The following is a 12,510-nucleotide window of genomic DNA, read 5'->3' as shown; positions in this document are numbered from 1 at the left end:
CACCTTCTTCAACAACTTTGAACCCCCTGCCCAAGTTAGCCCTTTTGGGGTGCTCTCTTTCAGCCCTAGGGCACCCTTCAGAATTCTCTTTTCATCCTTTAATTACTTACTCATCATAGTTCAGTAATTCTTTATATTAAACTTCCACTGTTTAAAATACTATGTTATTTCTTGGGGTGCCTGGGTGGCTCAGTCGATAAGCGTCTGCCTTCGGCTCGGGACATGATCCCAGTGTCCTGGGATCGAGTCCCACGTCAGGGTCCTTGCTCAGTGGGGAGCCTGCTTCCCCCTCTGCCTGCTGCTCCCCCTACTTGAGCCTGTGCACAAATAAATAAAATTAAAAAAAAAGTTTTAAAAAGATCTTCTGTACCCCACATTATTAAAAATCAAAGAACTCAACATTTGCACTATGGAGGCTTGGCCANTGCCTTCGGCTCGGGTCATGATCCCAGTGTCCTGGGATCGAGTCCCACGTCAGGGTCCTTGCTCAGTGGGGAGCCTGCTTCTCCCTCTGCCTGCCACTCCCCCTGCTTGTGTGTTCTCACTCTTTCTGACAAATAAAATCTTTTTTTTTTTGAGGACCTAAGATGAGAACACAGTTGAGCTATAGCTCAGAATGCAGCCAGCCGCTACATTTTCATATCCACCATAGTGCTCACACTGAGGCCTTGTGCCTACCAGGCTGTCCAGCCAATGACTGAGCACAGAGGGAATAATAAAACCAAGTCATTTCTTCACCTCTGTCTACTATAGGACTCCTCTACAGGCAAGCTTCTGGTGGAGAATCAGTATCAGAACCCCAAGGGCCTGCACTATGATTCTCCTACTGGAGCTTGCGCTAAGATCCACAGTACCACTCTTCCCCACCACTGACACCATGACTAGCACAGGGTCTACTGGATCCTATGACCAAAGCAGCGGGGCTTCTTAAAGCACAGCTTGCACCTGCTGCACCACTCATCTGCTCTGGGCCAGCTTAAGTCTTGCTTTCTTTAGTGTCCCCAAGGTATCTGGATGAAAGGAGTACTCGGTGTAGGACAGGGTTTCTCAACCTTGTACCATGGACATATTGGGTTGGATCATTCTTTGTTGTGGGGGCCTCTCTTGTGTATAGTAGGATGTTTAGCAGCATTCCTGACATCTACCCACTAGATGCCAGGAGCATCCTCAGTTGTGATGGTCAAAAATGTCTCCAGATGAATCTATTTTAGCATAGTGTCTATAGCTAACAATACGGCATTGTATACTTAAATTTGTTAAGAGGGTAGAAAACTTTGGGAGCGGACGGGTATGTCTATGGTGTGAAGGTAGTTATGGTTTCACAGGTATATCCGTATCCCCAAACTCACTGAATTCTATACATTAAATATGTACAGCTTTTGACATATCCAAAAAAAAAAAAAAGTGTCTCCAGACATTGCCAAATGTACCCAGAGAATTGTTCTCTCACTCCCAACTCATTGAGAATCAGTGGTGTAAAATATGCTACCTTCAGAACCCAAAGAGGCCTAGCAGTTTCTGTGTTTCCTTCTTTGTGAAAACGTATTCAAAATGCAGCTATTCGTCTTTCACTCCTAAGCGAATATCCTGACATGCCCCTGACCACTAGATTCCCCCAAAACTTCACTGCAATGACAGTCCATGTGGGTACGAAGCCCAAAGCGTTATAGTCACCTGCTGCTCATCATGTCAAAGCAGCATGGTGTCAGTATGATAGGCCAATGAGATATTCTGGGGATGTTCCAGTGGTCTGGATACATGAGTTAATATAACCCCTGAGGCAAATGAAATGAAGGAACACTTTGTATATATCATATAAATATGAACTACTTTTACCTCCCTGAGGTCTTATTGGTCTGTTCTGGAAGCAATATGAGGCCCACAATGGCAACTGTGATCGGAACTACTATTTGGTTAAGTTTACAGTAGTCTTTAGATATTTTCCACAATCTCTCTGGTTTCTGAATGGGACAGGCTAGTGAATCAAACAGAAGTAAGATAGAGCTCACTGTCCTTGCATCCTTTAGATTGTGAGTGCTAGCATCTCTCCTAGGATGCAACATTGTTTTGGGTTTACTCTCTTAAATGAGAGGTTGGAGACAGTTTCAGAGGTTCCTGCTTGAATTTTTATACTACAAAAGCCCTTACCCCACAGGCCAAGTATATAGTGTGGGGGTTACTCCTACTGCCATGTATATTAATTTGAATCATACACCCAGAGACTTAGAAAATGACCACTGGTTAGTGTGCAGACCTTGTGAGCCAGACTTTAAATTTATTACCTGGTCCCCTAAATTCCTACTGTAGTGGTCTACAATGATGTTTTGGGGGCCCAGCTATTAATGTCAACACAGACCCTACGTTTAATAGTCCTTGAATAACATACAGGAATTCCATTTTCCCCAGTGTAGAATCATCCAAGTAATGACATTAGGTCCACTGGAGAAAGATGGGGAAATATTGTAGTATATATTTTCCATGGCATTGCAGGGCTCTTCCACATCTTTAGTCATTGGCTCTGGATCTGAAAATTATCAAGGGGTCATCAATTTTTATTGGAGCAATTGCCCTCATCCTCCTGCTCCTTTATTCTTGCCTTTTTCTGGTTGTAGATATTAAGCAGCACCCTTGTTGTTCACCTGACGTATTTCCCTCAACGGACACCGTGCTCTTTTAACCATCTCCACTTCTAATAGTTTAATCTTGCTATGCTTGTGTTGGTCTTGATGTGTCCTCTGGGCCCTCCCATGAAATGTAATCCTCTGTTGGGTCTTCTGGCCCCACATGAAATATCCATTTCAGCATGCACACTTCCCTTGGTCTCCCTTTTTCCTTCACCTGTCACCTGTCAGGGTGTGGTATAAAAAATATATTTTGTATCTGTCCCCAGTTTCTGGCACAGAATTCCTAAAACCCTTAGAAATTCCTAAGTTAGGAATGTCTGTTTTCATGAACACTGTTAACCATAACTGGGTTTCTGCTATTGAGCTGACTCACGGTGGGAAGAGGGCCTAGATAGCTGCAGGAAGGGAACTAGTCACTGGAGGAAACCACATGATTAGAAGGTTGGAACTTCCAGCTCTGCCTCCTTTGCCCTTGCAACACCAGAGGAGGGGAGACTGGAAACCGATTTCAGTCACATGGCCAATGATTTAATCAGTCACACTTACATAATGAGACCCCATACAAAAACTCCAAAATGAGGCTCAGGGAGCTTTCTGGTTGGTGAATGTATATCAATGTGCTGAGAGGGTGGCATGCTTGAAGAGGGCTTAGAAACCTTTTCCTGACCACCCCAACACACACACACACCTTGCTACCCTATGTATCTCTTCATCTCGTTGTTCATTTGTATGCTTTATAATAAACCAGTAATCATACATACAGCACTTTCCTGAGTCATTCTAGTGAATTATCAAACCTGAAAAATGGTCATGGGAATCCTCAAATTTGTAGCCAAGTCGACCTGAAGTGTAGGTAGCCTGGAGACCTGAGGGTTTGTGGCTGGTATCTGAAGTGGGGGCAGTGTGTGGGACTGAGGCCCTTAGCCCGCGGGATCTATGCTAACTTCGGGAAGTTACTTACTCTTTTAAATTGAATTGTAGAACAGTTGATGTTGCAACTGCATGCAACTCAGGCATTTCTACTTTACTCGGCATTTGTTATTGCTTTCTCTGGAGTTGTAATATAGAACCTAACGGCAAATTTCCTCTATCCCGTGGGGCTCTTGCTTATTAAATCCCGTTTCCCTCCAAATGACCCCACATCTGCGAGTTATTGCTTATCCAATCTTACACTCCATCGCACTTGATCAAGCCCCTTAAAATCCAATCCCAGAGGTATTCACCCTAGCTTGTGCCTGTACACACTACTGCTTATAGCTTGTTTGATGTATCTCTTCTTCCCTTATGGAGCCCAGCATATCCTCATCCTGATTATATTGGGATTTAACCCAAATTAGCCTGGCAGCCAAGAGAGGAGGTGGGTGCAGCTCCTGAGGGGACACCTGTTGCTTTGTCTGGGAGTAGCCTCTGCAAAGTCTTTCAGCATGTGAAGTGTTAACACTTACTAGGGAATGATGGGCCTAGAGAGCTAAATCCATGAGGGTCTAGTACCGGGTCTGCAGAACTGACATCTTCATAGGCATACATCCTGATAGTCCTCTCTTATCTTAGAGTCTAGATAGTCTCAGTGGCCCTGAACTTGGTATAGTGTACTTGCCTTGGCTGAGCATTTACACATTCCTAGAACTCTGGAACTCCATCAGATCTTCAATTTTTTCTTTCAGTTTCTGCTCTTCCACTGCAGATCAGGGCCTCCACATGAACTTCCAAAGAGGTCCTGTAGCTCTCATACTTAACTTTTAACTACTTGTTAATCTGTGTCAGTTTCTCATTACCCCAATCCAGGATGAAGATACAATTTTGCAATACAGATATCTTTTTAAAACAGTTTTACTGAAATATAATTCATTATACAAGTCACCCGTTTGAAGTGTACAATTCAGTGGTTTTTGAATATTCAAAGAACTGTGCAGCTATCACCACAACCAATTCTAAGATATTTTCATCACCTCAAAAAGGAACCCCCCCACACACACACATTAGCAATTTTCCATTTCTTTCCAACCCTTTGGCCCTAGGCAACCACAAACCTATTTTCTGTCTTGATAGATTTGCCTAGACATTTGACATAAATGGAATATTAAATATAACCATATAAGGTCTTTTGTGACTGACTTCTTTCACTTGGCACGTTTTCCGTTTTATCCATTATATTAGTTACCTAGGGCTGCTGCCATAAATAACACAAAATTGGTGGCTTAAAAGAACAGAAATTGATTCTCACCGTTCTAGAGGCCAGTGTTCCAAAATCGTGGTGTCTGCAAGGCCATACTTCCTCCAAAGCATCTAGTATAGGATCCTTCCTTGCCTCTTCCAGTTTCGGTGGTTCGAAGCACTTCTTGGCTTGTGAGGCATCAGTCCAACCTCTGCCTGTCTTCACATGGTTTTCTCCTCTTTTCCCTGTCTTTCCTCTGTGTCTCTTGTAAGGACACATCATTGAATTTAGAGACAGCCAGATAATGTAGGATGATCTCATCTCAAGATCCTCGGGTAATCTGCAAAAACCCTTTTCCCAAAGAAGGTCACACTCACAGCTTCCAGGAGTAAGGACATGGATGTATCTTTTGGGGGGGGGGCGGGGGGGGGGAGGACACCTTTCTACCCAGTATATCCATGTTGCAGCACTTACTAGCACTTTATTCTGTTTTATGGCCAAATCATATTCCATTTTATGAATATGCCACATGTTGTTTATCCATTTTTCAGTTGAACATTTCAGCTATTTCCACTTTTTCCGCTATTATGAACAATGTTGCTATGAGCATTTGTGTGGATGTATGTTCTCATTTCTCTCCCAGCATATATACTTAGAGGAGTGGATCTACCATCTTTACGGACATGTTCCTCCCATATCTTTCAAAGTTCCTGCACCCGGAATTTTTTTTAAGGTCACAACCACTTTATGCCCGGAAATACTCACGCCCCATCTGCCACTCACAATGGTGTTCTTTTTGGCTGTAGGACAGTCTCAGAACCTGTCGCCTCAGACCACTCTTGGCACCACTTGTTAGTTGAGTCCTCAAATAAGCAGATGCTTAGGTACAGTGCAAGAGATTTATTAGGGAAATGCCTATGAAGGAAAAAGCAGCAGGTATCCTAATCATTGGAGGCTACAAATGTTGTTACCATGGCAAGCAGGGTATTAAGGTTGCAGATGGAATTAAGTTTGCTAATTAGAAGCTGCTAAAATGAAGAGATAACCCTGGATTATCCAGGTAGGTCCAATGTAATCACAGGGGCCCTTTAAATGTGGAAGAGGGAGGTGAAAGTATCAGAGTGGTGTGAGAAAGACTGGACAGGCCATTGCTGGCTTTGAAGATGGAAGGGCCTTGAGGCAAGGAATCCTCTAGAAGTTGAAAAAATCAAGAACGTGGATTCTTCTCTAAAACCTCCAGAAAGGAATGCAGATTGCCAACACCTTGACTTTGGTGAGATTTTCAGAACTCTGACCTCCAGAACTCAAGTAGGTTCCCCAGTATGCATAGGACTGGAGGATTCTTGGGACACAGGTCTGTTAGTGCTAAAACCAAGTCAGTCCCAGGGTATGCCCAACATGCCCCTCATCTCTTTGACCCCCTCTTAGGGTACTTTCTGCTTATTATGGCAGTTCACAGCTGGAGAACTATTATTATTATTATTATTATTTTTAACCATCTCTGCAGCCCCTCTTCCCATATTCCCCACCTATCCAGAGAAGACACCATCTGTGACTCTGAGATTCCTTAGGCAGAGTGGGACATTTGTAACTCCTCTTTGTAACTTTTAAACATTAAAACTCAGATTAGGAATGCAAGTAAATTTCAGCTTGGTCCTCTGTTTTACTTCCACACTTCTCCCCTACAGAATCCAGGCCAACTCCTGTATGCCTGACCTCCTACATTGTAAGGGGATAGAGCATTGTGTCTGCTCAAATCCTTCCCACTCGAGTCTTTGTTTCCTATTAAGGGAAAAGCACATATTGGTACTACACTTATTTCCTCATGACTACAGCTGGCCACTCAATGAACTTCCTATTTTCAACAGAAAAATGAGTGGGCATCTCTACTTCATTAAATTTTAAAGTCTTTTTTATTTGTCCCAGAATCTGTGGCAAACATAGGTCCTCTAAATTTCATAGGGAGTTGGTGCTCAGAGAGTTGTTATAGGCATCCTCTTTGTTGCCAGATTTTTTCAACATAAGCAAATTAAGTAGCTCAGTCTCCAACCTGGGACTCAGGTGGGTTCTAAGAAGCCCTCAGATGGGAAGGAGGTAGGCAAAAATTTAGCATCACCCCTCAAATCCTTGCATGTGGGGGAGCCAGTGTTAGGAGAATGAGGCATACCTGCATCCACCTGACTGCCAGGGATTAATACTACTACATACTTATTTTCTTATTTATATTGTCTAACTTTCCAACAATAAATTATATGTGTTGCTTTTCCATGTAGTAATTTGTTTCTAGTTAAAAATAATAGAATAGATTTAAATGTATTTAAAGATTGGGGCACCTGGGTGGCTCATCGGTCATGTGTCTGCCTTAGGTCAGGATCCCAGGGTCCTGGGATTGAGCTCCCTGCTGAGGGGAGAGCCTGCTTCTCCCTCTGCCTCTGTCCCCGCTCCCAACTCATTCTCTCTCACTCTATCTCAAATAAATAAAAATCTTAAAAAAATAAATGTTTAAAGATTAACAAATGAAATTTCCTGCATTAGATAATAAAATATATAATTCATAAATGTAAAAATATAATTATTAAATACTATGTTGTCTACAAAAGAATAATCAATGGAAAATAAAAATGCTCTGAGAACTTACCTACACATCTCAACACATACACCAAAAGAAACTCTATTAGTAAAAGTGTTTACTCTTTTTTTTTTTTAAAGATTTTATTTATTTGACAGAGAGAGAGCCAGGGAGAGAGGGAACACAAAGGGGGAGTGGGAGAGGAAGAAGCAGGCTCCTAGCAGAGGAGCCTGATGTGGGGCTCGATCCCAGAACGCTGGGCTTACGCCCTGAGCCGAAGGCAGACGCTTAACGACTGTGCCACCCAGGCGCCCCAATTGTTTACTCTTTTTAACGAAACCATTAAACCATTAAATATTTCTGAAGAAAACATATGAGTGGTATTACTGATGAGTGATAGAAGATTTTTGAAACAGAAGTTATAAAAGTATCAATACATTTGGCCACATAAAACTTGTGACCAAATAAACTTAGTATAAATGCAAATACAGAAAAAACGATTAACATGAATGATAAAACATTATTTGTTTATAATAAAGGGACTAAAAAATTTTTGTAAATGATCAAAGGATATAATCAGTTTACAGATTAACCATGAGTCCCAGCTTTCTACTCTGACCTGATCAGGACAGTAGGTTCAACTTCATCATCTTACCTCAAGACATTTGCTCTTCAGTTCTGTCATAATTTAATCCACTGGAATCTTGATATACTCACTATCTTACAGATCATCATACTTACCCATTATATGGATTACTTCATGCAAATATTATTAGGTACATAGGAAATAGTCTGAAAGTCTCTGTGAAAAAATTTTCCCCATTGTTACAATTTATGTAAATCTTTTTAAAAAACAAATCAGCATTATCCATTTAGATTTAAAGAAATACTTCCCCAAAATTAAGCACAAATTCAAGATACCACTTTGGTATCACTTGTGATTGATAAAACATGTTAACAATATAATCGGTTCTAACAGAGACGAAAAACTTTGGTGGATAAAACTAAATTGGGGACTTGAGATAGTCACATAGTAATATCTCACTTTTAGAAATAGTGTATTTTTATAAAGCCTAACCAAGAGACACTCTTTTTACCTTCTATTTATCGAAGATCTGAAGATCTTTTATAACACCAAGAAGCATTAACCTTAAGGATCTTAAAATCTAACGAAAATTTAAAAATATACAAAAGGCATCAGCTTATGTGGAGAAAGGGCACAGGCAAACACATGTGTGCCCAATTTCCCAAACAGGAAAAAAAAATCGGTTATATAATAAAAGTATATGAATCAGCTGCATAAATTCTGAAGTCTCTTTTTTTCTGCTATAGCAGCATGAAACATGATTTTTCATCAAAATCTAAAATTTAAAAAAAACTGAACCTTTGTCATAGCAGAATACTGGCAACTTGCCATTCTAAGTGGTGGGTGCTGTGTTCCCCTATCCATGAAAATTTTACACCAGGCTTCACATTGCTTGAATCACAAATTTCTTATCATTGCTCAGTCATTTCATACTTTTTACTACAACTGATTATGTCTTCTTTTTAGATAACTATGATTATTTCAAAATAATATAAAAACAAGAGTCTCTCTTTTATTCTTCCTGAAAATCCTTTAGCAACCAACTTCTCCAAATACCTTTACATTTTGTCTCATTTCCTTACATCTTCTGACACCTCTGCCTTTGTCATAACTTCTAGGAGTTATATAGAAATAACATCCCAGGGTTAAGAACAGCTGGTCTTTAACATACTTTCAGGATGGTGAAGAGTGGCAAAATTGGATATGAGAGCCTAAAATCATTTCTGCAGAACAGAAAGGATGAAACATGAAAGGTAAGCACATTTAAGTGAAATGTATCCACTTAAACATAGTAAGATGGCAGCTACAGAGAGGCTCTCACTATACATCTATTTCCTTCAGAGTTCATGTGACATACACTTTTTTTTTTTTTAAGATTTTATCTATTCATTTCCCAGAGAGAGCACAAGAGCAGAAGCAGGGGGAGCGGCAGGCAGGGAGCCCAATGTGGGACTCGATCCCAGGACCCCGGGATTGTGACCTGAGCCAGAGGCAGAAGCTTAACTGACTGAGCCACCCAGTTGTCCCACACATACTTTCTTAAAAAAATTGTAACCACATCTATTTATATCCAGGACCTATTCAGGAGATGCCCATCTCTACTCACAAAAACATCCTGATTTATCTGACCACTTGGTAAGTTCACAGGACAATGTAAGAGAAACAGAGGATCTGGAAAATCGGAAAGAGGAGATTTTTCACTTCTGTGTAAGGTCAAATAATCTATTTCATTTTTAACACCAAAAAAGACTGCATCTGATTACCAATGGCACAACTGACTCCATTAGAGGCGTGCAGTAAACAAAACTCAGCTTTAATACATTCTTCCTAAGGGAAAGCAGGAACAGTCACCTACTTTCATGGTCCTAACACATAATTAATGGAACCTGTGGTTTTTACATGGGCAAGCACGGCGAGTAAAGAATTTGGCCTGGGGGCGCCTGGGTGGCACAGCGGTTAAGCGTCTGCCTTGGCTCAGGGCGTGATCCCAGCGTTCTGGGATCGAGCCCCACATCAGGCTCTTCCACTATGAGCCTGCTTCTTCCTCTCCCACTCCCCCTGCTTGTGTTCCCTCTCTCACTGGCTGTCTCTATCTCTGTCAAATACATAAATAAAATCTTAAAAAAAAAAAAAAAAAAGAATTTGGCCTGGATGTGATTAATGACTCCAGGAAGTCTTTTTTTAAAAAAATATATGAAAAGATATTTAATTTCACTCCGTATTAATTAATGAAAATGCAAATTAAAACTCCATTGTAATACAACTTTAAAAAAAATCTGACTGACAAAAGGATCAACAATGTTTTAAGACTACAGTTTTGCAGTATGGAGGTTCCTCAAGATGTTAAAAATAGCTACCCTACGACCCAGCAATTGCACTACTAGGTATTAACTCCAAAGATAATAGATATATTGAGAAGGGGCACACGCACCCCAACGTTCAAAGCAGCAATGTCCACAAGAGCCAAACTGTGGAAGGAACCAAGATGCCCTTCAACAGAAGAACGGATAAAGATGTGGTCCATATATACAATGGAATATCACTCGGCCATCAGAAAGGATGATTATACAACATTTGCATTGACACGGATGGAACTGGAGGGGACTATGCTGAGTGAAATAAGCAGAGAAAGGCAATTATCATATGGTTTCACTCATATTTGGAACACAAGGAATAGCATGGAGGACCACAGGGGAAGGAAGGGAAAACTAAAGGGGGAGAAATCAGAGAGGGGGACAAACCATGAGAGATTATGGGCTCCAGGAAACAAACTGAGGGTTTCAGAGGGGAGAGGGGAGGGGGATGGGGTGGCTGGGAGATGGGTATTAAGGAGGGCACGTGTTGTGATGAGCACTGGGTGTTATATGCAGCTAATGAATCACTGAACACTACATCAAAAACTAATGATGTAGGGGCGCCTGGGTGGCACAGTGGTTAAGCGTCTGTCTTCGGCTCAGGGCATGATCCCGGCGTTATGGGATCGAGCCCCACATCAGGCTCCTCGCTATGAGCCTGCTTCTTCCTCTCCCACTCCCCCTGCTTGTGTTCCCTCTCTCGCTGGCTGTCTCTATCTCTGTCGAATAAATAAATAAAATCTTAAAAAAAAAAAAACTAATGATGTACTACACAGTGGCTAACTGAACATAATAAAAAATAAAAATAAAAAATAAAGACTATAGTTTTGGTAGGCATATACATTGGTATATTCCCTAAGAAGGGCAATTTGGAAATATTTATCTACATGAAGTGGAATAGGCTCAGTGTCTGAAATAACAATTATTAATCCTTTTGCTACATAATTACCACAGGAAATGGTAGATCACTCTAGATGTCACTCAAGGGATGAAGTGTAATCTCACATTGTAAAGAGAAAGTCTTTAAAAATGTTTGGTTCTCCTGCTTCTCCCTCTGCCCCACTCTCTATTATATAGAATCTATCCCCTCTCACTTTAAAATTAAGTCTGGTATCTCCCAGCACTACAGAGGTTGAATTTTAAGAGACTTTCAATAAATTTATGTAAGACACTTAATTTAGAACATGAACGGCAACAACTGGTTGATCAAAGATAAAGCACATCTTATATGAAATCCATCCAGAACAACTTAAATCATTTCATATGCTGGACATCTTAGTATTTTTGACAGGTCCCTCTGTGTGTCAGATAGTTTATAAACCTGACACACAATCCAACCTTGTAGTTTTTATCTTCTTAAAAAGAAATGAGATGTTCCTCTACAAGAAGACATTCCAGTCACGTAAAGGGTATCTCCTGTTACTGTTCTACTCACTGTGATATTTTCAGGAAAGTCACATAATAGTCTCTATAGCATTACTTTAACTTGCTATGGAGAATCTGAACCATCTATTCCAGTGCGCTTCCTGAGGATGAGGAAAATTAAAAGAATTAACCTACTGAATGGCTATTATTGTTTCATTCACTGGAAATGTTATTAGCTGACTGCAAATATGTTCAAGATTGCTTCCTAGAACTCAGCATCAGGTGGCAGGACGTTGATATAAAATGGATTGAATAGCTTATTGCTGAAGTACACACATTGTGCTCCGGAGAAACAGAGAACAGTTGGACATACAGCCTTAATAGAAGGGCTGGAGAGAAAGACTAAGAAATCAAGAGCATTCAGATGACAGAGGAAAAGGGAGAGAAGCTAAAAGAACCAAAGAAATAACCTCAGAGTTTACCAATATTAAAGAGCAAAGAAGGACAGACACCACAAGATAATTCCTGAATTTTAACATAATCACAGAAATGTTATCAACAGAATGAAGGGGAAAATAAGAGCTGTGACCAACTAAAAGCAGTCATCAGAAAGGATTTCTCTTGCCTTATTAATTTAGCAATAGTATAAAAAGATAATTCTACTAAGTTCCTGGATTAGCTCTTTCAGTATTAACAGTATTAATTCTATTAACAATTATGGAAAAATAACAGAACGAAATTTCAAAGCAATTTTAAGGGGAAAGAATATTAAGCTGTAATACCGTACAATAAAAAATTATATAAAAATACCAATATGATAAAGTTTTGTTTAGAAGGTTATTGGTGACATAGATTCA

Source organism: Ailuropoda melanoleuca, chromosome 15, assembly GCF_002007445.2.
Source record: "Ailuropoda melanoleuca isolate Jingjing chromosome 15, ASM200744v2, whole genome shotgun sequence".
NCBI classification, from domain to species: Eukaryota; Metazoa; Chordata; class Mammalia; order Carnivora; family Ursidae; genus Ailuropoda; species Ailuropoda melanoleuca.
The sequence above is the reverse complement of the archived record's forward strand: the minus strand, read 5'-3'. Positions refer to the sequence as shown.